This window comes from Eleutherodactylus coqui, chromosome 7, assembly GCF_035609145.1.
Source record: "Eleutherodactylus coqui strain aEleCoq1 chromosome 7, aEleCoq1.hap1, whole genome shotgun sequence".
Classification (NCBI taxonomy): Eukaryota; Metazoa; Chordata; class Amphibia; order Anura; family Eleutherodactylidae; genus Eleutherodactylus; species Eleutherodactylus coqui.
Window position 1 is genome coordinate 102,777,543 of NC_089843.1, and position 26,447 is coordinate 102,803,989.

Genomic DNA, 26,447 nt, shown 5'->3' on the forward strand with positions numbered 1-26,447 from the left:
GCTCTGTTGTCGGAGGCCACTCCAGCATGTTCCATACCAGAGTACTGGCTTTAGCCAGCAGACGGCACCATTATATAATGGCAGAAAGAGAAAGCTCCCTAGGAAACCCTGAATCCAAAATTGGATTGCAAAGGGTTAAATGAGAACTCACCACCTCTCATGGCAACCTGTTCCACTCATTGATCACCCTCACAGTCTAATATCTAATCTTTGTTTCCACCCTTTTAGTTTCATCCCATTGCATCTAGTCTTTCCTTGTGCAAATGAGAATAGGGCTGATACCTTTGCAGTGTGACAACCCTTCAGATATTTGTAGACAGCTATTAAGTCTCCTCTCAGCCTCCTTTTTTGCAAGCTAAACATTTCCAGATACTTTAACCTTCCTCATAGGACATGATTTGCAGACCACTCACCATCTTGGTAATTTTTCTCTGAACTTGCTCCAGTTTGTCTATGTCTTTTTTAAGTGGGGTGCCCAGAACTGGACACAGTATTCCAGATGTGGTCTGACTAAGGAATAGTAGAGGGGAAAAATGACCTCATGAGATCTAGGCTCTATGCTTCTCTTAATACATCCCAGAATTCTACTTGCCTTTTTTGCTACTGCATCACACTGTTGACTCATGTTCTGTCTATGATCTATTAGTATAGCCAAGTCTTTTTCACATGTGCTGCTGCTTACCTCAATTCCTCCTCCTTTTTTTTCATTTTTCTCACCTAGATGTAGGACTTTGCAATTCTGCCTGTTGAATTGAATTCTGTAAGTTGGTGCCCATTGTTTAAGCTTGACTAGATCTTTTTGAATCCTCTATTTCTTCTCTAGTGTTAGCTATCCCTCCTAGCTTTGAATCTTCAGCAAATGTGATCAGTTTACCCTCAGTTCTAGATCATTTATAAAAATGTTGAACAACACTCAGCCCAGGACAGAGCTTTGTGGTTCCCCACTTGAGACATTCTTCCACTTGGATGAGCAGCCATTTATGACAACTTTTTGAGTAGGATTACTCAGCAAGTTGTGAATCCACCTAACAGTTACCTTGTTGATCCCATATTTGGTGATTTTTTTCAATGCTTTACTAAAGTCAAGATATACCATATGCACCACAGTTTCCTGATCAATCCAGTCCATGATTCTATCATAGAAGGAAATTAGATTAGTCTAGTATGACTTGTTTGTTACAAACCCATGCTGGCTCTGGTTAATTGGAACATTCTCATCCAAGTATATATGTGGTTTAATAATTTGTTCAAAGCTCTTCTCTGTTAAAGAAGTCAGACTCACAGGCCTGTAGATTCCTGAATTCCCCTTCTTCCCTTTTTTGTAGATAGGGACAACACTTGCCCTTCTCCAGTCATCTGGGACTTCCCTTGTTCTCCGTGAATTTTCAAAGATTATGGCGAGTGGTTCAGCAATTACCTCTGCTGCTTCCTTTAGTATCCTAGGATATAATTCCTCTGGACCTTGAGACTTGAATTCATGTAAGCTAGTTAAGTGTAATATCATCATCATTATTCACCCTGGAAAAAAGTTGGCTAAGGGGCAATCAAATAACTATGTATAAATACATGAGGGGACAATACAAGGATCTCTCCCATGATCTGTTTATACACAGGACTGCGACGGTAATAAGAGGGCATCCACTACATCTAGAAGAAAGCAGGTTTTATAACCAACACAAAAGGGGGTTCTTTACTGTAAGAACAGTGAGACTGTGGAACTCTCTGCCTGAGGACGTGGTGATGGCAAAATCCATAGAGGAGTTTAAGAGGGCACTAGACATCTTTCTAAAGCGGAAGGATATCACAGGATATAAACATTAGGTGCCAATATGGAGTCGGGAAGGAATTTTCCCCCCGAAAGGGCTAATTGGCTTCTGCCTCTTGGGGTTTTTACCTTCCTCTGGATCAACAAGGAGGTTGAAACAGGCTGAACTAGATGGACATTGTCTTCATTCGGCCTAACATACTATGTTACTATGTATGTATCATACAGGAACATACTGAAATAATGACTCCTGGACAATACAATGAGACAAGTAAATCTCAGGTGGTCAGAATAAGATCACATGGCCCACCTGAGGCGAAGGAATCTAGGAATTTTCAAATAAAAAAGAATAACTAAACAAGCCAAAACTAGCTGACTTATATATACTGGAGGACTAGTTGCACAATGAATAAAAAAAATCACTGGATTTGTCCCTTAAGGCTCCTTACAACAGGGAGTTGAATACAGTTGCATGAATGAGTCCTAACAGGGAAGCATTAGTAGTGACTGTTGTATTTGTGATAATATATGATTTTGAAATAGTTATAATAAAAAAGAGATACAGGGATAAAACTCCAGCCACCTTACACACACAAACATAAATTGACTGATATACCAAATACTGTAATCTTCTACTCTCAGATCCAGTTGTCAGGCTATGCATGTAGTTAGAGCTGAGGTTACCTTCCAGTTCACAGGATGTAATTATAAAAATGAGCAGCAGAACACATTTGGTATTTAAGAAAGTTCAAAATAAAATTCATAAAAACACTAACTTCTAATTAAAAGATGTCATTGTGCTAATTTATTGAATGTTAAAGACATTTTGAATGCAAGGTCTTAGAAAATGACATTAAAAGACATTCGAGAAATAATGATTAAAATATTGCTGGAGAAAGTAGACTAAAAATATGTTTTCAATGAAAGGTTGTTTTTAATGTCACTTTAACATTAACATTCTTTCTTCAGCAGCTGTAGTGGTCGAGTAAAAGTGTAATAGTGCTTTATACTCCCACTGCAGTGAGGAAAACCTAGAACAGAAATTACAGTTTGGAGGTATTTATGAAGCTTATTACACTTCCTGTAGGTTGTAACGTCCAGATTTTTTCCATAATATTAGTAAACTTTTGGAGAAAACTGAGGGGCATCACTATCTGTACAGACGTCCAGATGGTCCTTGACAGTGCCAATTTGAAAGTTATCGAGATCACAGGCTTCAGCAGAGGCCTAATGGAATATGGTGAGGGATATCCCCAAAGACCGCAAGCATGTAAGTGAAATAGTGAGGTAGATAGGTTGTCCAGAGTAGGGGCGGGAGGCTATGGTTAATTGCTATTGAATGATAGTATGATGTTGTTTTTTTTGCAATGGTATTGTCTCTTTAACCCCTTCCTGTTAGAGGACGTACATTTACGTTCTGCAGCATCGAGGTATGTATGAAGAGAGATCGCAGGGCTATGGCATTATATTATACTGCAGGAGCAGTCGAGGCATCAGATGTTGTTGTCCCCTCTGGGACAACATTTGGTATCACTGCGTCCGTAAAAGTCCTATCTATCAAAATAATGCATTATTTTCCCCGCAAGGTGAACGTCGCCAGAAAAAAAAAATAAAGAACACCAGAAATACACTTTTTATGCTTGACAATGCAGTCAAACGAAACGCATAATGACCACATGTCACACTCTTTTGTCACATGTCTGACCCATAGAAGTCTTCGAATACTCTTAGCTGTTACATCTGAACACCTTTGTAGCATATATGACAGATGGACATACTGAACGTGGTGTGAGCAAAGTCTAATAAATGTGGCAAGTATGTAAGCATTAAGCTATACTTTCAGTGATTACATCTGAGCACGATCCGCAGTGCTCCCAATGCCGATTTAAGTCTTACAGGCTTGTAATATTGAAGTAAATTGAACAAGTCTGCAGTACTCGGAACGGCTTCTATAAAAAAAAAAAAATACAGCATTCTGAGTAGCAACAGGATGGTGCTCAGATGTGAGCATTGAAGAGGTTGCAGCGCTCGCATGAGTGTGGCGCCCCCTGCATTCAGCTGATCGACAGGGTTCCTAAGCAGCAAATAGTGCTGGCCTATGTTGATAATGGCCCATCAATTGTTTTAGCCTGGAACACCCCTTTAAGTATACAGAAATTGTGTAATTTCACAAGTACATTCCAGCAGAAATCCCTGACAGTGAAAAGGTTAAATGAGCAAGTTGGATTGTCCTATTTATAGAGTCACCTAAAGAAAAAACCAAGAGTGCGTTTGTGAGCCTTGAGATGGATGGCGTTTCTAAAGGCCACAATAATGTATTAAGAATGATTAAAGCGGGTGACGTGCTTGTGGGAAGATGAACGGAGGTTACTCTGACTCGACAAGCGTTGCCTGCTTCACGCATATGTTTCATTTACCTTGGAAGTACGGTAATCACGGTTATGCAACATTACAAGCCCATTCTGGTGTGTCGGATTCAATTCTCAAACCCACATAAATGCGAAAGAACAAATGTCGGAGAGGACATGATACCAGCTGATAAAGAGCAAGGCATGGAAGGAATGTAAAAGGAGCTGATCTTAGGCAGAAGCCACTACAAAAACTGCTTAGAGGAGGAAGGCAGATTGTCACTCCTCTTTACACCAACATAATCATAACTGCATACACTATCATCTACTGAATCTATCTATCTATCTCATATCTATCTATCTATCTATCTATCTATCTCATATCTATCTTATATCTATCTCCTATCTTATATCTATCTATCTATCTTATATCTATCTATCTATCTCATATCTATCTATCTTATATCTATCTATCTCCTATCTTATATCTATCTATCTATCTATCTCATATCCATCTATCAATTGATCTATCTCATATCTATCTTTCTCATATCTATCTCATACCTAACTATCTCATATCTATGTATCTATCTATCTCCTATCTATCTATCCTCTATCTATCTATCTCATATCTAGCTATCTATCTCATATCTATCTCATATCCATCTATCGATCGATCTATCTCATATCTATCTATCTATCTCATATCTATCTATCTATCTATCTCCTATCTATCTATCCTCTATCTATCTATCTATCTATCTCATATCTAGCTATCTATCTCATATCTAGCTATCTCATATCTATCTATCTCATATCTCTCTCTCTCATATCTATCTATCTATCTATCTATCTATCTCATATCTATCTATCTATCTATCTCATATCTATCTTATATCTATCTATCTCCTATCTTATATCTATCCATCTATCTATCTATCTCATATCTATCTATCTATCTATCTATCTATCTATCTATCTATCTATCTCATATCCATCTATCAATTGATCTATCTCATATCTATCTTTCTCATATCTATCTCATATCTAACTATCTCATATCTATCTATCTATCTATCTATCTATCTATCTATCTATCTATCTATCTCCTATCTATCCTCTATCTATCTATCTCATATCTAGCTATCTATCTCATATCTATCTCATATCCATCTATCGATCGATCTATCTCATATCTATCTATCTCATATCTATCTATCTATCTATCTATCTATCTCCTATCTATCTATCCTCTATCTATCTATCTCATATCTAGCTATCTATCTCATATCTATCTATCTCATATCTATCTATCTCATATCTCTCTCTCTCTCATATCTATCTATCTATCTCATATCTATCTATCTATCTATCTATCTATCTCATATCTACCTACCTGATATTTATCTATCTCATATCTATCTACCTCATATATATCTATCAAAATCTATCTATCTATCAAAATCTATCTATCTATCTATTTTCTAGCATTCTGCCAGCAGTTCACTTTCCTGCCCCTTCTTGCCCTGACGTCCCATGCAACATTGAAGAGTCTATGGTTCAATCAGCAGGGAGGCAATATCCGAATGCCTGCCCCTCACTCTGATCTCCGAAGGACCATGCAGGTATTCTGGCAAAATGGTGAGTAAACCCAATCTAATGTGTACACATACACACAAACACACACTCCCCCATGAGAGGCAGAAATTGTGGAGATCATTATCAATGTGTGTAAATTTGTCAGCTTGCAGCCTCTGAGTTCATGGGAGCGCCCCTGTAAGGACAGCGCCCCCCCATGCTAATCAAACATAATTTTGTCTTTGTTACTACAGAATCTTTATACCTAATGACTGGCAGTGGCAACCACTTCAAATGTGATTTACAGTTGTAAAGCAACAACATTTTTAATGCAAGTATACTTCGGGAATTGTGAGACTAACACAAGCTAGTAGATGAGCAGAAGTTGTCTGAAAAGTTAGTGCCACTTTAAGAATTGGTGGGGTCAATGAACTTTGCAACACTGAACTAGTATTAATAAATATGCCCCTAATGCGCTTGCTTCAACTATTTGAACCAAACAGTGCAAGCTGAAAGAGTCAAAATGGGTTGTACCATAAGGATAGGTGCTAAAAGTCTGATCAGTGGGAACTACACCAATTCCAAGAACTGAAATCCTGTAACCCCTTATCATCACTGCGAGGTCGCTGCACTTACCCGCAGTGACGTCAAACTGAATGGAGAAGCAGTTGTACATGTCGGGCATTGATGCATTCATTTCAATGTGGCTAATAGAAATAGCTGAGCACCTGGCTAACTCCAGCAGGCCCATTGAAAATAATTGGAGCAGCATGCACATGTGCAACGGCCTCTCTATTCAAGCTCCTCTTCACTACAGGTGACTGCAGTGAGCCCGCGATGAAGAGGAGCGACAGGACCACCATTCTCAGGATTGCTGGAGATCTCAGCAGCGAGATAAGTGGATAAGTGATAAAAGTTCTTTTTGGTACAACCCCTTAACCACCTAACAAAAAGTGTACTAATTATTATAGTGGTTGAAGTGCAACATTGCTGACTGTATACTGATTTTTTTAATTATTGGGTAAAATGAAAGTCTTCAAGTGTTCAGTCTGACACATGGCTCATTCCTGATCTATTTATTTTAAATTCCATCTAATCCACTGTTTTATCAGATTAGGACACAATCTCATGGCAACGGGTAAATTCTGCAGCTTAGCTAGAATTTTACAGTATACTGATTAACCAGTCGTGTGCAGAATTCATGGTAGCACAGGACTAGGAGATAGATAGATATGAGAGAGAGATAGATAGATATGAGATAGATGATAGATAGATATGAGATAGATAGATATGAGATAGATGATAGATAGATATGAGATAGATAGAGAGATATGAGATAGATGATAGATAGATATGAGATAGATAGAAAGATATGAGATAGATAGAGAGATATGAGATAGATATGAGATAGATAAATAGATAGATATAGATAGATATATATATAAGATAGATATGAGATAGATAGATAGATAGATAGATAGATAGATAGATATGAGATAGATAGATATGATATGGATAGATAGATAGATATGAGATAGATGATAGATAGATATGAGATGGATAGATATTAGAGAGATAGATAGACAAATAGATATGAGATAGATAAAGAGATAGATAGGAGATAGATAGATATATAGTCTGTAATATACATATCTTTTCCGAGACAGGTAACTTGGCGAAAAGAATATATATATATATATACATACACACACACACACACACACACACACACACACACACATATATATATATATATGTATGCCTATATATTCTCCTGAAGTATGTCTCCATGTCAATATTGGATTCACCTGATGTAAATGTACACATCAACTCTTTTTTATCTTTTCCCTACATTTGTTTGCATTCTTTAGTACTGTTAGGGCTCCTGCACACTTGCGTTTTTCTTGCACGTTTTTTTCACACGATTGTCAATGGGACTTTCTAATGTTAAAAACGCATCGCAAGTTTGTGCTTTGCAATTTTTGTGCGATGCGTTTTTAACATTAGAACGTCCCACTGACAATCGCATTAAAAAAACGCAGAGATATCGCGTGAAAAAACGCGCAAGAAAAACGCAAGTGGGTATTCATCCTTAGAGCTCCTTTCCACTAGCGAGATAATCGCGCGTTTTCGCTGCGATGCGAGAGTGCGAGCTCTCGCAGGAAAGTCCCGCACATGTTCTTCTATGACAGCCTTTCCACTAGCGATGGTTAAGGGCAAGCTGCGATGCGAGGATTAAAAATCGCAGCAGGAGGATTGTTTCAGCGATTTGCATTTTTCTGTCGCCCATATAGTGCAATGGCAAAACAGATTCTCGCATCGCAACGCAAAAGCTTGCGATTTTTTGCAGCGTTGCGATGTGATTTTAACATCGCGATTTTCTCGCAGCGATATTGCTATCGCCAGTGGAAAGGAGCCCTTACTGTACAGAAAGCAAGATAAGTTCAAGTTCCTTAGGCTACCCATACGCATTGTACTTTGATTGTCGTGGTGAGTCCGGCTGTTTATGTGATTTGTATAGCTGACTCCAAATGTTCTCCTGACATCATATGTTGGGGCAATAAGGATTTGGCCGTTGGATTTCAATTACTCAATGCTTTTGTTCTCCAGAGATAAGCAGCTGCCAGAGGATGTGGCAGTGGCCTTCTCCCCTCACTACACTTTCACACTTGCCCAAGTCTGTATGTGTATTGTGGGATCGGTATGTTCAATGTTCGGCCGACAGCTACCTCATGTATGGGTAGCTTAACTTCAGTAAAGCCCTTGTTTTATAGAAAGCCAGTAAAGTTTGCCATTTATATACTTTATTATATCTAATTATTACATCGGTAAGCTGAGTGATGAAAATTAAGCATAAAATTGTATTCCATAATGCCCTCTATGCTCTGCTTTCATTGTATGTTGTTTCTCACTCTGGGTAGAGTGTGCTTCTTTATGCTAATAGGATATGTTTGGTCTCTAATTCTTTTACATAGGCTGGTTATTTTGGACCTCCTTACCTCTAAAGCAGTGAGACCATACCCAACTTACTTTTCTAGGTGTGCTAATGTCTTAGTACCCTCTGCAGGACACTTTTGGAATTCTCCTAGAGTCTCTATGATTTTAATTGGTCCAAACAAGGAGATATTTGCATGCAGAGGATATTTGCAACTATCAAATACCATAATCCCCTTGTGCTTGTACATTAGCTGGCTGTAGACAGTATAGAAGAGCAGCTGGTAGACATCCCCAAACCTATTCATCTCATTTGCTACTTAGAAGTAAAAGACAAGTTACCTCTCCCAGTCTAGAAGGGAAATAACTTAGACTAAGAGATGATTAGATTTATTGTGGTAGATTTACTACTGAAAATGTGCTGGTTTTCTGGAGCAAATTGCATCAGGTAACAATCTTACTGCTTTGCACCAGCTTTACTTTTTTCAAAGGCATGCTATAAATGCAACTTTTTTGCCAAAAATGTGCCACAAGTTTCAGGCAAAATCTGCTGTACAGCTAAGGCCTTAGTCAGACGGGCGTTTTTTCGCGCGATTTGCGCATGCGCATGCAATTTGCGTATATATAGAACCAATGGTTCGCTATGGTATCGGTCACATGTCCGCTTTTTATGCGGATATGCGATAAATTATAGGACACGACGATTCGCAGATCGCGCCTATCTGCGTTCAGCGTTTTATGTGCGCACCAAAATCATTTTTTTCGCCGGCCAGTCTAAGTTTCATGCACATTTTGATGCGCACGGCGATTTTTCTCCGGTCAGACGGGCCTTTTGCTGCGACGATTAACGCGGCTAGGTGCAGATTTTTCCCGCGATTTTTTGCCCCCGGTCACGCGATTTGCGCATGCGCATCCGACATGCAATCCGCAAATCGCGATAAAAAACGCCCGTCTGACTAAGGCCTAAGCCAACAAATAGGTGGCACAAATTAAAGATGCAACAGATTTATCATCCACAGTGCGCCACTGTGATAAATCTAGAGCATTTTAAGACCGTCTAGTCGTTTGCACTAACTATTAGACAGTATTAGTAAATCTGTCCCATTATTTCACTTATAACTTACTTTAGGGGGATATGAAGAAACTCTTCTGAGCATTCCCCAATAAGGGTACTTTTACACGGGTGCAAAAGCTGTCCCAACGGTGCATTTTCACACAGGAGCGACAGGAGCTCAGTAAAGGAGGTAGAACATCCCGGAGATCTCTTCCAACTGTCCACCTTCATTCACTGTGAACAGGCAGATGTTTTAAGATGAGCAACTGCCTGTTTATAGTGAGCAAGAAGTCGCTCACCAGTTGCTTTGCTGCAATAAGTTGAAAGAAAATGACTAGTGACTAATATGTGATTTCTCGCTCAGTACCCTGTTGGGTCCCACATTTTCATTGGAATGCTATAGCTGAAAATCACTTGGTTGAGTGATTTTCTAGCTGATAGCTGGCTGTGTAAAAGTACCTTTAGTCCATAAGAACTACATATATGTAGGTATTATTTAGTCTAATACTATATGTGTACATGGATCTTTACTATCCATGTATGGATGTGATCGAGGTGGTTGCCTATCAGCAGCCCCCGGTAGCTGGTTTCCATATTCCTTTTGAACCAGTCATTCGTATGCAAGAATCAGATTCTTCTTACTGATGCAACGTATCACCTCCCATTCCCTTATATGTTCTATATAATGCCATGTTTTCTTGTGCTTTTTGCCTTCATTATTTAGTACACCATATTTCTCTTATCTTATGATTAGTTCATTAGTGTAGCCATAACATACGCTAATAACTAAAAACATATTCAGCTGTATTTCGTTCTGACATTTTCTTTCTTTTAATATAAAATCCATATGATTTAGTTAATTGTGAAGCACATCCTCTGTCTGAGCTTTATTACAGCATCAATCCTTCCAATTTCATTTTAAAATGCACACTTTTGTGTTAATGAACTCTCTTTAACAAGTCTTCTTTATGTTTTGGGGGATGATTTACGCCTTTGTTTTATATTATGTCACATTTCAGATATATCTTAGGTTCTAATTTGGACTTTTGGGGATTGCACAAAATATCTGCCTGTCACTTCCTTCATTATGTTATTAAACTTCATAGGAAATGGTGTACACTTATTTATGTAGCAGTAATGCAAAACGTCAAAGAATAGGAAGGCATACATTAGGACGGATTGCCAGATGTAAAGCGTAAATACTGAAGGAACTGCAATCCTGGCTGCACTTTATGATCTCTGGGGCCTATGTATCAACAGAATTTGTCATTGCTCAGGAAGTGTTTTAGTTTTACCAGTGAAAAGGAATCAGTCACTTATTTTCATGAATAATATTAAATCGCTTGTTCTACAAAAGAAAATACATCTAAATAGGCTGTAAGTAAAGGAAGAGTTTCTCATTACACTATGCTAATACAATATACTTGATATAATACACCATATCTGTTCTAGCTCAGGATCTATCTTCTTTACAGAACTATTGAATGCAAGTACTGGTATAAGTGACAGAGAAGCAAGGGCAGACATAGACGGAACGATTTGGTGTAGATTATCAGATTATTAATCCAGTATTTATTTCATATTGTTAACTAACGCTTATATGCAATAACTTAACATTTGTATAGGATGCAAGATAGCTATGGTTAGCTTTACAGTACACATATATAATGCTATTTAAAAGGGTTTTCCAGGATATTAAGAAAATCTGTCAGAAAGCAGGGGATGTGTTAAAATCAAATAGGCTTTGCTCACCTGGAAAAGCCCCTGCCACTCTAGTGTCACTACATAAATTAACATAAATTAAGGCCCAATGCACACGGGCGTATTTGTATTGCAGAATCTGGTGCGGGCATCCGCCTCCAGATTCCGCAGCAAAAACTGCCCATAGACAGACGCTATAGATGCTATAGAAAATCGCTTTTTTCTGTCCACAAGCAGAAAACACTCACAATTTCCCCCTCATGGCAGGACAATCACAGCACATTCTATTTCAGCGTGGATTCCGCACAGACGGCTTCCATTAAAGTCAATGGAAGCCACCCGATCCACAGCTCATTCTCAGCTGTCACTGAATCTGCATCATTGCCTAGTGACTGCGCAGCGTCATCAGTACTCCACATGTGCACTGGTGCAACGCAGGCACATCCGCAGCACAGATGAGAAATTATCCGGACAGGTACGCAGGGGTCTGCAGGGTTCACCAGTTGGGCACCGAGTCAGATTCCGCTGCAGGATCCCGCATTTGGAATCCAACTCGGCCATATCCATTCAGCCTAACCCAATTTACCCATTCAACAAAAGGGGAGGTCCTTGGAGCCCCAACATCTGTCACCTCACCATTTTAAAGTAAATATATACCAAAATGCTTCCAGCTGCTTTTAACTGACTCAGACACCCACTAGCCTTTACAAGGTGAAACACACCTCCATTTCTGTAGGGACTAGCCCCTGTCAAAAGCCAAGAGGTGACAGACCCAAGACCAACCATCGATAACCAAGGGGAAGGTGGCTCTTCACCCCTGCCTTCCCCCCCAACAAATTTTGTTACCAACTCCATGGACCCCCCCACCCGCTTCTGCCATGACAAAGCAATTAATCCCCCAACCCCCACTGTTTCCCTTTCAAAATGACCACCCCCAACCACCACATTCATAGGGCAGGAGAGCGGAACTTGTTTCTTCTTCTTCATTGGATATTTTTACCTCTGATGTCACACAGGGTTCTTGGTGCATTTTTTGGCTCAGCCCCTTTTTGCATCATAACTCTGCCCCATTTTTCCTGTGGTAGCTCCACCCCCTATTTCTTTCAATTAACCCATTCAGTTCCCACTTGTCTGTTAACCCTGTCATGGCGGGCCTCCTGCTACGGCCCCGCAGTGCTCATTCCGGCCCTAACTTGACTGCTACAGTCAAAGATTCAATCAATTGACTGCAAGAATTATGTGCAGGTACTTGTAATGTCATCATTGAAGGATCCAAATAGAAATCGTCAGGACCACCAGATCTATGATACTGAAGCAGCGGGGGATTTTCTAGGTGAATAATACGTATTTTATTAAGTTATCACATCCCCTGCTTTCTGGGAGATTTTACCATGTCCTGAACAACCTCTTTCACAATGATCATGATTAGTTATCCGCATCGCTAACACTGCTGATATGGCAGAAAGACCCTTGGATTTCTTTAAGACGTTGAAAAATATAAGTTGACAAATATGGAGAAATGTCCCTATTATGATAGTTCTCTAGCTATGATACTTTATTAATATCCTTTTGATTTCATGTCTTTATTCATTTGCAAATAAATCTTCTTCTCCAAGCACTGATGATGCAACATTTGTGACATTCTATCAGACGTGTTACATAAAACTTTGGTCTCATGATTAAAAACATCAAACTTCATTTTGTATTGCTCTACACACATTCTCCTATCATTGGCATAGTTTTATGACACAATATGAATGACTGATGTATGTGTGCATCTCGATCTAAACTAAAGTATCAGTGGCTGGTATAAGAAAGCAATAGATGTGCTGTTTACCTCCCTCTAGGTGGATGAAACTGTCATTTTTTTGTGTTCAATATACCTTTTATTTGGGCATATATTATATGTATGCATGATTTTATATATATATATATATATATATATATATATATATATATATATTAATATTAATTCATATTTCTTAGAGGAGACCTTTTTTTTCTATTGATGACCAGGTTATTTATCAATAGATGATTGGTGGGCGTTCACTGCTTAGATCCCTGCCAATTACTGGTGCCACTGTTACTATGGAAAGCACAATAGGCAGATTGCGCTTACCATAGCGCAGTGGCCTGAATTGGTATTGCAGGCGCAGCTCTCATTGAATTCAGTGGACACTGCACCAGCAATACCAACCCAAGCTGCTGTGATATGATCAATACAATCTACTTCCTGTACTTTTTATAATGACAGCGGTGCCAGCAATCAACCGATTGGCAGTGATCTCAGCAGCGGTCCTCTGGTGATCATCAACAGAAAAAAAAAATCTAAAACTTCCCTGATAACCCCTTAAATGATTTGCAGACTTTGTCTAGGTGATATATTTAACTCAGTCCCCATGAAAAGTATAAACCTTGCTTAATAAACATTATCCCATCCAATATCCCTTGCCAGTGTTGGAATCAGAAATGGGACAGAAAATGATTATAAGCTCTTTTTATCATTCCACACACAGAGCACATCATCAATAAGGTCTAACACAGTGTTTCCCAACTCCAGTCCTTGAGGCCCCCCAACAGGTCATGTTTTTGGGATATCCTATTGAGAGAACACCTGAACTCATTTCTGGGACAACTGACAACAATTCCATCTCCTGTGCACTACTGAGGAAATCCTGAAAACAGGACATGTTGGGGGTCTTTGAGGACTGGAGTTGGGAAACACTGGTCTAATAGGATATTTCAATTGAACCATAAGGAACAGGACCTAGTATCAAATTACTGTCTTTAAAATCACCCCCAAATCAAATTGTTTTCTGTGGGAACTTTGGGGCTCATTATTATGACAGAACCTTGGCCAATTAACCCCTTCAGGGCATGGCCCATTTTGGGCTTAGGGAGGCAACGATTTTTGGCGGATTTTAATCTCCATTTTTCAAAAGCCATAACTTTTCTACTTTTCTGTCGACGCGGCCGTGTAAGGACTTGTTTTTTGCGTGGCGAACTGTAGTTTTTGTTGGTGCCATTTTTGGGTACATAGACTATATTGTAAAACTTTTATTATTTTTTTTATAACAGGGAGAGAAAACGCATCAATTGTGACATAGATTTTTTTTCTTTACAGCATTAATCATGCAGCATAAATGACACAATATATTTTTTCTGCGAGTTGGTATGGTTACAATGATACCAAAATTCTTATATTTTTTTTAGCTTTTTCCACTTTTTTGCCGTGCAGAATAAAAAGCATGTGCAACTTATTGTACATGTCGTTACACGTCGTTACGGATGTGATGATACCAAATAAGTGGGATTTACTTCTTTTTTTACCTTTTTTATGCTAATATGAGAAAAAACACCTAAAAAGTTTTTTTTTAACTTTTTTTTCCATTTTTATTTTTTGGACATTATTTTGATTTTTTTTTTTACATCATTTGTGCCCCTCTGGGGGACTTACACCACACCACCAAAGATCACTGTGATAAGACATTGCAGGACTGCTTTTCTGCAATGCCTTATCGCTTATAACAGCGATCATAGGCAATGGCAATACAGGATGCCTGTAGGTGGCATCCTGTTACCATGGCAACCAGCCAAGCTCTCTGCGATTATATCACAATAGCCCGACAACGTCACAGAGGGAGTGTGCTTCCTCTGTAAACGCTTCCCATGCCGCGATCTACATAGATCGCGGCAGGGGAGGGGTTGACAGCAGGGGGCGCATCTCCGATGCACCCCCGCTGCTGCAGCGGGAGCCCGGGTATCAGTGACAGCCGGCTCCCACTGCCAGATAGTGCGAGATCACTTATAATCTTGCGTTATCCCCAGAATGTAAACTTACGCCCTGGAGCGGGAAGGGGTTAAAGGATCCTTTGATAGTATGGTGTGCTAGCCTGAACCTTCTCAAGTTGATAACATTGCTTCTTAGCTGTCTGATCAGAATCAATTATGGTATCACCTCCATGCTACTCTGCCCAACCTTGCGATAATTTTTTTAAAAATGGGAATTGACTTAATATGTTGTGTTGCTGAACAGAGTAAAATATTTAGATAGAGTATTTCTGATATATAGTAATGGGTGGTGGTATGTTGATGACAGAAGAGGAAGACTTGTCCAGCACTCAGAAAATCTTCTAAAACAATAACTTTATTGGATGCATCTAAAATGGGTATACAGAGAAAATGAAGCAGCTCACCAGCAGGATGCACGGACTGGACCGGAATAAATTGCAAGAAAAGGATCCAGCATCCATGAAATCATAGCTTTAGTGAGACATATTAAAATCCCAACAGGAAGGACAGAAAATGGTGCAACAATCTGACAGGTTCCAAACTGTCATAGCAGCTCTTAGCGTAAGAACATGGTGCGCCGGCTCAGTTTAAAAAGAAACATTCAACTAATGAAGAAACAAAAAAGTAATTGTGTGACGACAGCCCTATTTACACAGGACGAACTGTCAGACAAACGATGCCTGGCAGTACGTCCCAGTGAAGTTTGCTCCTGTGCTGGTACACAGGAGTGAGTATCATTAGCATCACTCACAGCGTGGCCAGCATTGATGTGGGGTGACCGGGGAAGCGCCCCCCCCCCCATGCCCATCTCCATTTACTTTAAACAGACAGCCTTTCAGAAGTGAATGACTGCTGTTTACACTGAACAGCTAATCATTCACTTTTCTGCATTCAGAAACTGAATGACTGAACAACTCTCACTCAGTCGCTCAGTCTCTGCATACATTCAATGCCTGCAGTGCGAATAGTTGAAAAATGACCAGCATGTATGTAGAAAGAATGTACAGAAACTGCAGAAACATTGCTGGATGTCCCATTTGACATATCAGGGATACGGCGCCTCATACGTGTTTATAAACTGCAAGTTGTTTAGCCAACATACTGAAGTTGACATGAGACACAAGTGATCAAAAATCTGCTTAAAGACTGTTACAATTAATATAGTGTTTAATATCAATTAAATTGACAGTGATACATGAAATAAATGTTTTTGAGAGATCTGACCTGTCTGCACTACTAAGGGTTAATTGCCAGTTGTTCTATCCCCCTTTTCTCTCCCGTTTTCCTGCTTAATCACATGGTTACTTTTTTGTGTTTATTGGTTGTATGTTTCTTTGTATACTCAGCAGGTGAGCCATGTTCCTATCTATGACTAAGAGCTGCTGTGACAGTATGAAACGCATCAGGTTGTCACACCCCTGTAAGTCCTTCCTGTTGGGATATGTTTCAATAAAACCATAATTTTATGGTTGTCGGATCTACATCTAAAACAGGGATACAAACAGAAAGACAACAAGATTAGGAATTTTGAACCTACTATTGGGATCCTTACTAGAGATGAGCGAGTATACTCGATAAGGCAAACTACTCGAGCGAGTAGTGCCTTAGTCGAGTATCAGCCTGCTCGTCTCTAAAGATTCGGCTGCCGGCGGGGGGCGGGGAGCGGCGGGGGAGCGCGGGGAGGAACGGAGGGGAGATCTCGCTCTCCCTCTCTCCCCCCGGCTCCCTGCTGCTCACCGCCACAACTCACCTGTCACCCGCGCCGGCAGCTGAATCTTTAGAGACGAGCGGGCAGATACTCGACTAAGGCACTACTCGCTCGAGTAGTTAGCCTTAGCGAGTATGCTCGCTCATCTCTAATCCTTACCCATAGCTGTGGTATGTTTATAAGGATCCCAATAGCAGGTCTGAAACCCATAAGCATTTGTCTCCCTGTCTGTACCCCTATTTTAAATATATTCAATAACGTTATTGCGTTAGAAGATTTTCTGAGTGCTGAACAAGTCTTCCTCCCCCTCCACTGGGATAATTTTGCTGACATGGGTATATTTGCAGTCCTTGCACCAGGGATACTCTACAGGTGTAAGTTCTTTAATCTGCAGTGAGTTGGCTCATGCCCCTTTTAGACGAGCCGATTCTCATTTGAAAGAGCGAGTGATGACGCGCTAACTTGTTCGCACTCGTTCAGCCTGTTTACACAGGTAGATCATCGCTGGGAATCGATCACTTCTCATTCAGTGTTTCATATTCCTATGTACAACACTAAGCGGGGAGTGTTTAAACGTAACAAGAAGTGTATGAGTCAACGTTGATTTTTAGTCCTGCTGAAACTGAATGACGAATGAAAAGTGAACGATTCTCGTTAGGCCCAATATCCAGATCTGATTTGCGGAATCTGAACGGGTTACCTGCAAGGAAGATACGCAAATCAAGCCGCCTATAGGAATACATGAAATAAAGCATGCGGATTTGAATTGCTGACCTTTTGGTCCAGAAAAAAAAAAATCGCAGCATGCTCCATTTCAGTGCGGATCCAACATGGACGGCTTCCATTGATGTTAATAGAAGGCATCTGATTTGCAGACGGGACACAGATTCTGCGGGAGAGCAGGAGTTAAAAAACACCAACTCCAATGCGCATGTGTGCCAGCACACCGTCCGGCACTTCCACACACATCCGCAGGAAAGAAAATGAAGACCCAGATGGGTAAGTAGAAGATCCATAGGGTCCTCGGCCATGGGCAGGATCAGATTCCACCGCGGAGTCATGCATGCGGAATCCAATCTGCCCATGGACATGAGGCCTTAGTCATTCGGTTGTTGGATCATGGTTAAACCACACGATTATTGTTTACTTTCGCTCATTTGAACGATAATTGTTACGTCTAAACGCAGTAGAACTCTCTATTTACATACATGATGCCACATTGATACATTGGTCTACTGTACGGATGCCAATAGGCAATGCATAATGTTATAGCGATACCTCAGCTAATGTGTGTACTGTTTACCTGAGGCATCATTTCAATTGCATTTTTTTCTTGTTTTGTAATGAAAGATGATGGAAAAGTAAGTACACAAAGACAACATGCGGTTCTCCATTTATTCCATTTGTTTTGGTTGCTGCACAAATAAGGAGCTTGTCAGGCAGATTCCTTACCTTTGATGCAGGCTGTTTCCAGTGACGGTTTACACAGTCATGGAAATTAAATCGCTTTGATTCTGAGAAAAAAGAAGACAGACGACAATTTTGTATAAATCAGAATTGATATTCATGTATTGACACACATAAGGCACAGAAAATACATTGTAATGTTCAGCTCTGATTTATTGTGGAAGTTAAACAGCAATTCCAGTTACAAATGATATACCACCGATGTTAAAATAATCATTGAGCTGTTCAAAGATAAAGATAGATTTCACATAGACTTGGCTAGATACTATTTCCTATTATTCTCATTTCATTCCCATCATGTATCAGGACGGAGTAATATTTCCTATCCTCCTCCGTCTCACCGTGTGTTCACATAGGAGCGATAGCTGTCAGCAGAGCACACCGGTGAGCTCTATGGGCCGCCCTCCTCCATTTCATAGATGAACGAGGGTCTGTTGGTTTTTAGGTGAGCTAAAATCCAAGCAACTCCGACAAATTAGTGATTTCTCGCTTAGTGCCCTGTCAACGGTCATGTGTACACGGGGCAGCTATTGTCTAAAATTGCTGTTTCCAGCGATTATTTGGACAGTAATCACCCCATGATAAGGCACCTTTATACCCAGAGGCAGAGATGTAAACTGGAACTCTTGGGTTCCAATGAAAAATCTGTATTGGGCCCACCCACCTACTGTATTACATTTAAAATACTGGTGCCAGGGCCCATGCGCAACTGCTACTTGTATACCTCTAGAATCCTGCATCCAACTACATTATCTTTGCTTGTCTTCAGGATCTATTTATCTCATATCTATCTATCTATCGATCTATCTCCTATCTATCTAATATTTATCTATGTCATATCTATCTATCTATCTAATATCTATCTATCTAATATCTATCTATCTTATATCTATCACATATCTGTCTATCTATCAAATGTATGTATCCTAAAGCTTTTGGTTCTAAGGCAAGATCTGCAACAGGACCCCTAATAAATACCCAATAGTGCCATCCATGAGAATGGTTAGGCTGGGACACTTGTCTGTATTATCAGCACATAAATCTGCCCATAGTACACTTGTTTGAAACTGGCTTAATAGGAAGACATCGATAGGAGCCCTCTCTAGCCCCTATGCTGCTATAGCAACTGAACAGCACCCTACAATCTCATTGCGAGGCTCTGATAAGGGAAAAGAGGGAGCCCCCTCCCTCGATCAGGTAATTTAAATGCTGTGTTCATTAATGCCCGCAGTATCTAGGTGGCTACACATCTAAGTGTCAGCTGAATGTAGCAGCAAGCAACCTCTACATATGGAGTAGTCTCACCTCCTGAGCCTGCTCAATGCTCAGTCATCTGATATCTGCACTATATGTATGGCAGATGTCAAAGAGTTAAGGGGAATGTGTAATCAGAAACAAACTGCAGGTTTTTATATTACACTTATTCTTTAAGAATCTTTAGTGATTTAAAAAAAATTTGATGTCACAATCTATATAAAAAAAATCCTACAATACATCCTTTTTCACACTGACCACTAATAGTCTGACACTTCTTGTTTGGTATAAATCACTTTCAAGCAATCATCTCATTATCATCTCTAGCAAAATTAAAATAAAATATAACACTGAATATAGATAATACTGGATCCACCCTTCATGATAGGTGATAGTCACAGCTCACCTCCTTTCCTTTCTGTACAATAATCTTTGGACAGGTCACAGAGCATGCCTAAAACAATATCCCATACAAATTAGTTCTTGTTTATTGTATGTATGGCCCATGAGGCTTCTTTAAAGCTTATCTCGAAATGCTGTTAACTGCAGCTCTGGCAAGATGGCCACCCCCATGATAATGTACAGAAAAAAAAGAGTAAAACAATCTACAATCTGAGATTTAAAACAGATCAGAAAATCGGAATATGTTTCACTATCGTTTTTAATTAGTACATCTGTAAAGGCAAAATGCTAGTTCAAGCGACTCTACAATGACCCATCTAGATACCTGCACCAAATTATACACTACATAGGAAAATGGGATACTAGGGATAAAATGCAGTTGATTTGACTGTTAAAAATTTTCAGTAAAGTTGTGCTTTGAATTAATTTAGACTTAAACTCATGTACAATATGCCTTTAACCCCTCCTGCTTCAGGGCGTAAGTTTACCTCCTGGCAGCGGGGTACTTCCCGCAACAGGGTGTAAACTTATGTCCTGGAATTAGCGCGAGATCATAAGCGATCTCGCGCTATATGGCAGTGGGAGCCGGCTGTCACTGATAGCCGGCCTCCCGCTGCAACATTGGAGATGCAACCCCCGCTGTTAACCCCTTCCCTGCCGTGAACTTTGTATATCGCGGCATTGGAAGGGTTTACAGAAGGAGTGCATTCCCTCTGTGACATCATCCGGCTCTCGCGATATAATTGCGGAGAGCCCAACTGGCTGCCATGGCAACAGGACACCAGATACCGGTGTCCTGTATTGCCATTGCCTGTGATCGCTGTAACAAGCGATAAGGCATTGTAGGACAGAAGTCCCGCAATGCCTTATCATAGCGATCATCGGTTCTATGATGTAATTCTCCCACAGGGACACAAATGGTGTTAGAAAAGTTTAAAATAATGTACAAAAAGAAAAATGTAAAAAAAAAAAACATTTTGCCTCCCAAAAAAACTCAATAAAAGTGTTTTAAAAAGCCGTTTGTACCCCAAAATGGTGCCAATAAAAACGACAGCTCGCAAAAAATAAGCCCTCACAGAGCTCCGTACATAGAAAAATAAAAAAGTTATAGGACTTTGAATGCAGCGATTTAGAAAAAGATTTCCAAACAAAAGGTTTTTATTGCAGAAAAATAAAAAAAACTAAAAAAATATTTTTTGATATCGTTGTAATCGTAGCCAACCCGCATAAAGAATGTATTGGGTCATTTATGCTGCATAATTAAGGCTGTAAAAAAAATCTATGGCAGAATTGATGAGTTTTCTCTCCCTGTTATCATAAAAAAAATAAAAGTTTTACCAAATAGTCTATGTACCCAAAAATGGCAACAACAAAAACTACAGTTCGCCACGCAAAAAACAAGCCCTTATACGGCTGCGTCGACAGAAAAGTAAAAACGTTATGGCTTTTGAAATATTCGCCAAAAATCATTGCATCCTTAAGACCAAAATACACCATGACCTTAAGGGGTTAAAGGTTGAGTGTGGTTGAAATGTTGCCCAGAATTAGTTAAATACAAATGGTAGAAAAAGGAGATACATGGCGGTTCTTGTCTCTCCTGGAGAGGCTGCAGCTGCCGATTTGACTTATTTTACACCTTGTGCCCTCAGCACAATAGTTACAGGTCAAAAGTTTCTTAATTTAACCCTCCAGTGTGTGATGATTCCCGGCACTATGGAGCACTTTTTCTGTTGACTCTTGTAATGATTTCTTAAACACTGTGTTGTTACCCGGTAGTTTAGCCTTCCGATTATTTTCACATGTAATAAAATAATCCAAGTAGTATTTTTCCAACTTCATTAACTAGTAAGCAGTTACCTTACGTGAGATTAAGACTCTCAGTCTGCTCGCCCTCCCTATGGATTGTACAATATACTGTATCTATATAACTTTGTCATCTTCTGGGTATACAATGTTTTACTGTAATAATCTACAATTTCTTGTCCGGTAGGTCATGCCATTAATTTATATTACGAGAAGATCAATGCATCTCAAAAAGACCAAAAACTCATCCAAACACCGATGAACAACCCTTACAAAAAAATAAAAAGGGTATCTGTTGGACGTTCTCATCTGAACAATGCTTGAGGAAGAGTTTGCTCTGTCCAGTAGACCGCCTAGTAATATTTCTTGTAAGAGCTGCGTTCTAGGCAGATTGTAAATTAGAATATTTTTACTGATATCACAGAGAATAATGAGTTTCGGGTATGCATAATCAATTTAGATCAACGCTAAACAATAGTTTTATCATTCATCTTATGCCTTGGCACTAGCCAATTACTGTTACCATCATTTGGAAATGATAATTGCCCAGTGTAAAAGGAATTAACTAAAGAGAACTTTGTACTCGAAGGACCTTTCGTATGTTACAATTCTCAAGTGTGCATGGTTAACTTCAAGAGAAATAAGGTATGATTCATTAGCTGATATATCACAGGGCTGTTTTACGTGCACAGTTTCACAACATAGCATGTTGTTTCTATGATTTTATCCCCATGAAAATACAATATATGAACAGACCAGGTGACCACCTGAGTATGGGCACTCTTTCATTTATCTTGTTGTCTGGCTCCTGGCCAGAGCTATGCTGCTCCCTACAATACCACATAATATATTGCGATATTAGCTTCTGGCTCCTGGGGTTAGAGTAAGTGTTTCTTTCCTTGTACTTCTTGTAGGAAAATAAGACTGACAGGAAGCCCTGTGGGTTGAAAAGGGAATTCTATCATAGAAAGACGAAATAAAGTTAGCCCTACCAGTGAGCAAGACTTTTGCATATCACTTAAATGGATCGTGGAGGAAGAATATTTTTTTATTACATACTGATAGATCCCTTTTAGTAACTGAAAAAAATATATAAAAGCTTGAATCCCCTTTAATAACATTTCATTTGCATTTCACTTTAGACAAGAAAAATTTAATCTTTACTGCCATAGCGAACAATTGCTTATAATAGTGGAGTTGATGAAAATGTATCAAAGGTTTTCACAGTGTTTACAAAAAGCAAAACTAAAATGAAAACAAATTGCACCTGTGTCGGGGACTCCACCTTCCTGCTCCTTTTTTGGGAGAAGAAAAGGGGAATCCCCACGGCCGAACGGCTCTGTGTCTTAATGGAACCGAATAGCGTCGGACAGACCCCGTTGACTGTAATGGGTTCCGTCTGCTTTCTGCCCAGCTTTGGGACAGAAGAAAAGTGCTACATGCAGTGCTTTTTCTTTGGGTATTTTGAGCCGGTCATGTGATGAAACCTCCAGACAGAGATTCTAACACAAATGTTGTTCATAAATACAAACAGATTCTAGCTATTGCAAAGTCAGTATAATGGCCTGGATAATATTTGTCTATCCCAATACATGGTCATTATAAATTATACAATATACAACCACAAAGTCAGCTGTCAATGCAGTATTTCTCAGGAGCAGTGAAACACAAGTAAGCTGTATCTAGAGTAGATGTCCTTGGCTTTATCTATTACCTAATGCAGCATAAACGATGAGCGATGTGTTTAACTATGACAGTGCAATGTAAATAGCAGCTGTTCAGTATTGAACGGCCACTATGTTAACTGAATGGAGAGGGGCAGGGGGAGCGAGAACTGAAATCTGCTCCTGCCGCCCCTCTGTGAGCCAGCGATACAAGCTCTCGTGCAGGAGCATGGGAGCGTCTATGTGCGAAGACGAGTGTTGGGCATCGTTTGCCCAACATTGGTCCCGTTTAAATGGGGCTTTACATTCTTATTTTACTAAAGCATAATATTTTGTGAAAAGACTCCTTTCTGTCGGTTCACATTTTATAAACTATTTAAACTTTGTTGGGCTGGTCTGCAGAAGTTGTAGGAAAAATAACCTAACCTACAAAAACTCTTCTTTCAAAGTGCTTTGAATAATAGAAAATAGGGCTATAGCCTAACTATATCCATGCAGACGTCACGGAGTACATGTAACAAAATGATCAGCTTTTTAAGGGAGCTTCCAGTAATGAATGAAACTGGCTCACCCAATTTAGACTTTATTGCATATGACTTAGGGGCTATGAGCCTCTTTTGGCCATGGGCCCTTTGGCACTGCTTTACTGCCCAAACGCTCAGTCTACCGCTAGGTGATAACTCCATGTCATAATTGTAATTTTCCTTAATTGTAATTACTCAGTGATGTAAGTTACTGTGATGTGACAGGCTCACATTTTTCCAAGTTGAGAAAAGTCAGTTGTACTTTGGCCATCAGCTAAATTCTACAAAATCTGTTTTATTAGTCTGTTCTGCAATGCCTCATTTTTCACATGGTAGAAGAGTAAGACACTTCTTTCAGCGAACGCAGATGGTCATTTTAACCAGATACATTACAGTCTGTCATTTCTTATCAACAGATCTGACTCAGTACTAATGAGAGTAAATATAGACATACTTTATAGAGTCAGCATGCATTAAAAGTCTACCCTGCAAGCTGATAAACTGGGATTAACCCCTCACTGTTCAGTGGATAATTAGTACAATACTGTAATAGAAAAAAAATCAATATACAGTTTTAAGACTTATGTGTAAAAAATAAGTAGTTCACATAACCGTAATCAGGGCAGCAAAAATCAATCGAGTTGCTTTAGTTACATAATTATCTTCTATTAAAAATCTACTAGACTGTCCAGCTCTACTTGGAGCTAATTTCACATGGGCAAGTGCGATATCGTGCCGTGAAACTGAGTCCAATATCGCACTCGTCATGCGTTTTTGTGTTAAAACCACCTCACACCACTTCAGGTAAGTAGTGATCTGTAAAACTCGGCTCGATATCTCGCTCATCAACATGCCATGTCCCCATGGATGCAAGACGTTCTTTTTGTTAAAACCACCTTGCATCACTTCAGGAAAGTGGCGATCCTTCGCCATGACTTATGTTTTCAATGGGTAAACCTCACATTGCATTCACATGCACCTCGCATGTCGTGCGATGCTGTGGAGACCCCACTGAAAACAATGGGTGATGCGAGGTGTTCTGAAGGAATGCCCAAAGATAGGGCATGCTGCAATTTGTTCCTACACCGTGGAAAAAAAAATTGCTCATGTGTTTGACCCCATACAATTAATGGGGTTCATATTCATGCGAAATTAGTGCATCTTACAACGCACAAATCTTGCACGATTTTCTCGGCCATGTACGAACGGCTGTACTGTAAAGCAGTGCTACGCATGAATGACCACCGCTCTGTTCACTTCTATGGGACTAAGGAATATAGCAGAACACATCACTTGGCTATCTCCATAGACAGTGAATGTAGCGGTGGTCACAAAGGCACACTAACGCTCCATTCCTATGGGTAAGCGGTAAATGTTTTGTCAGATAACACCTTTAAAGGGGTTGTCCAGGAGTAGAAAAAAAAACATTTGTTTTTGTACATGTGTAGTATTGCAACTAGAGAGGAACGAGCATACTCGCTAAGGGCAATTACTCAAGCGAGCATTGCCCTTAGCGAGTACCTGCCCGCTCGGAAGAAAAGATTCGGCTGCCGGCTGGGAGCAGCGGGGGAGAGCGGGGAGGAACGGGGCGGGGGAGATCTCTCTCTCCTCCCCACTCACCCCTGCTCACTCCCACAACTCACCACTCACCCGCGCCGGCAGCCAAATCTTTTCTTCCAAGCTGGCAGGTACTCGCTAAGGGCAATGCTCGCTCGAGTAATTGCCCTTACCGAGTATGCTCGCTCATCTCTAATTGCAACTCATCCCCATTGAAGTGAATGGAGATGAACTGCAATATCAAACCCAGCCTATAGACAGACATGGTGCAGTTTCTGGAAAAAGAGCAGACCCATTCTTGTAATCCTTGACAAACCCCTTCAAGTGATTGTTCCTGCACACCTCCTGGACATAGTGATGTAGTTCTTTTATATCACATTAGATGCCTATAGCTCCATCTGAAACAGGGATGTTGTCGCATCTGTAACTTTTTCATTCCCCATAGCTATGCCTGGAGGACACAGATAGAACCATTTACTCGGAATCTAAAAAAAATACTATAACTCACAGTTAATATAAAATGCCGCTGACCGGACAAACCGGTGTAGATTTTCATAAAACAGAAATAAGACCGTTTATGATTCCCAGCAATTTTTATAACCTTAAAAGACTCTGGAAGACTGGTAATAGCATTCTAATGTAAATTAACGACTCTATTATTCAATTATTGCATTAAACATCACTGGAAATGTTGATTTAATTGTTCGAACGGAGGTAGTTCACTCGATTTTCATTCTGCTTCATTAAAACGTCCAGCTAAAAATGCTAAACCAACAGTAGACTTGAGTCAAGCTGTTCCACTAACACACATTTATATGAACACATAAAAACGGAGAGGATGGCAGGATTCTCGAAATAGAAACCATAGTTTGTGGAGACAGGACGCAGAACATAAT

The 26,447-nt window shown here is 39.8% G+C and overlaps 1 protein-coding gene across 1 annotated transcript in view; it reads right to left on the reverse strand.

Moving 5' to 3' along the window:
• LOC136573254 (teneurin-3-like) overlaps positions 1-26,447 on the reverse strand; it is a 447,176-nt gene that overhangs the window by 300,367 nt on the left and 120,362 nt on the right. Inside the window, exon 2 of the mRNA XM_066574553.1 lies at positions 18,333-18,394. The gene's annotated coding sequence lies outside the window, so the exon portion shown is untranslated. The remainder of the gene's footprint in view (positions 1-18,332; positions 18,395-26,447) is intronic.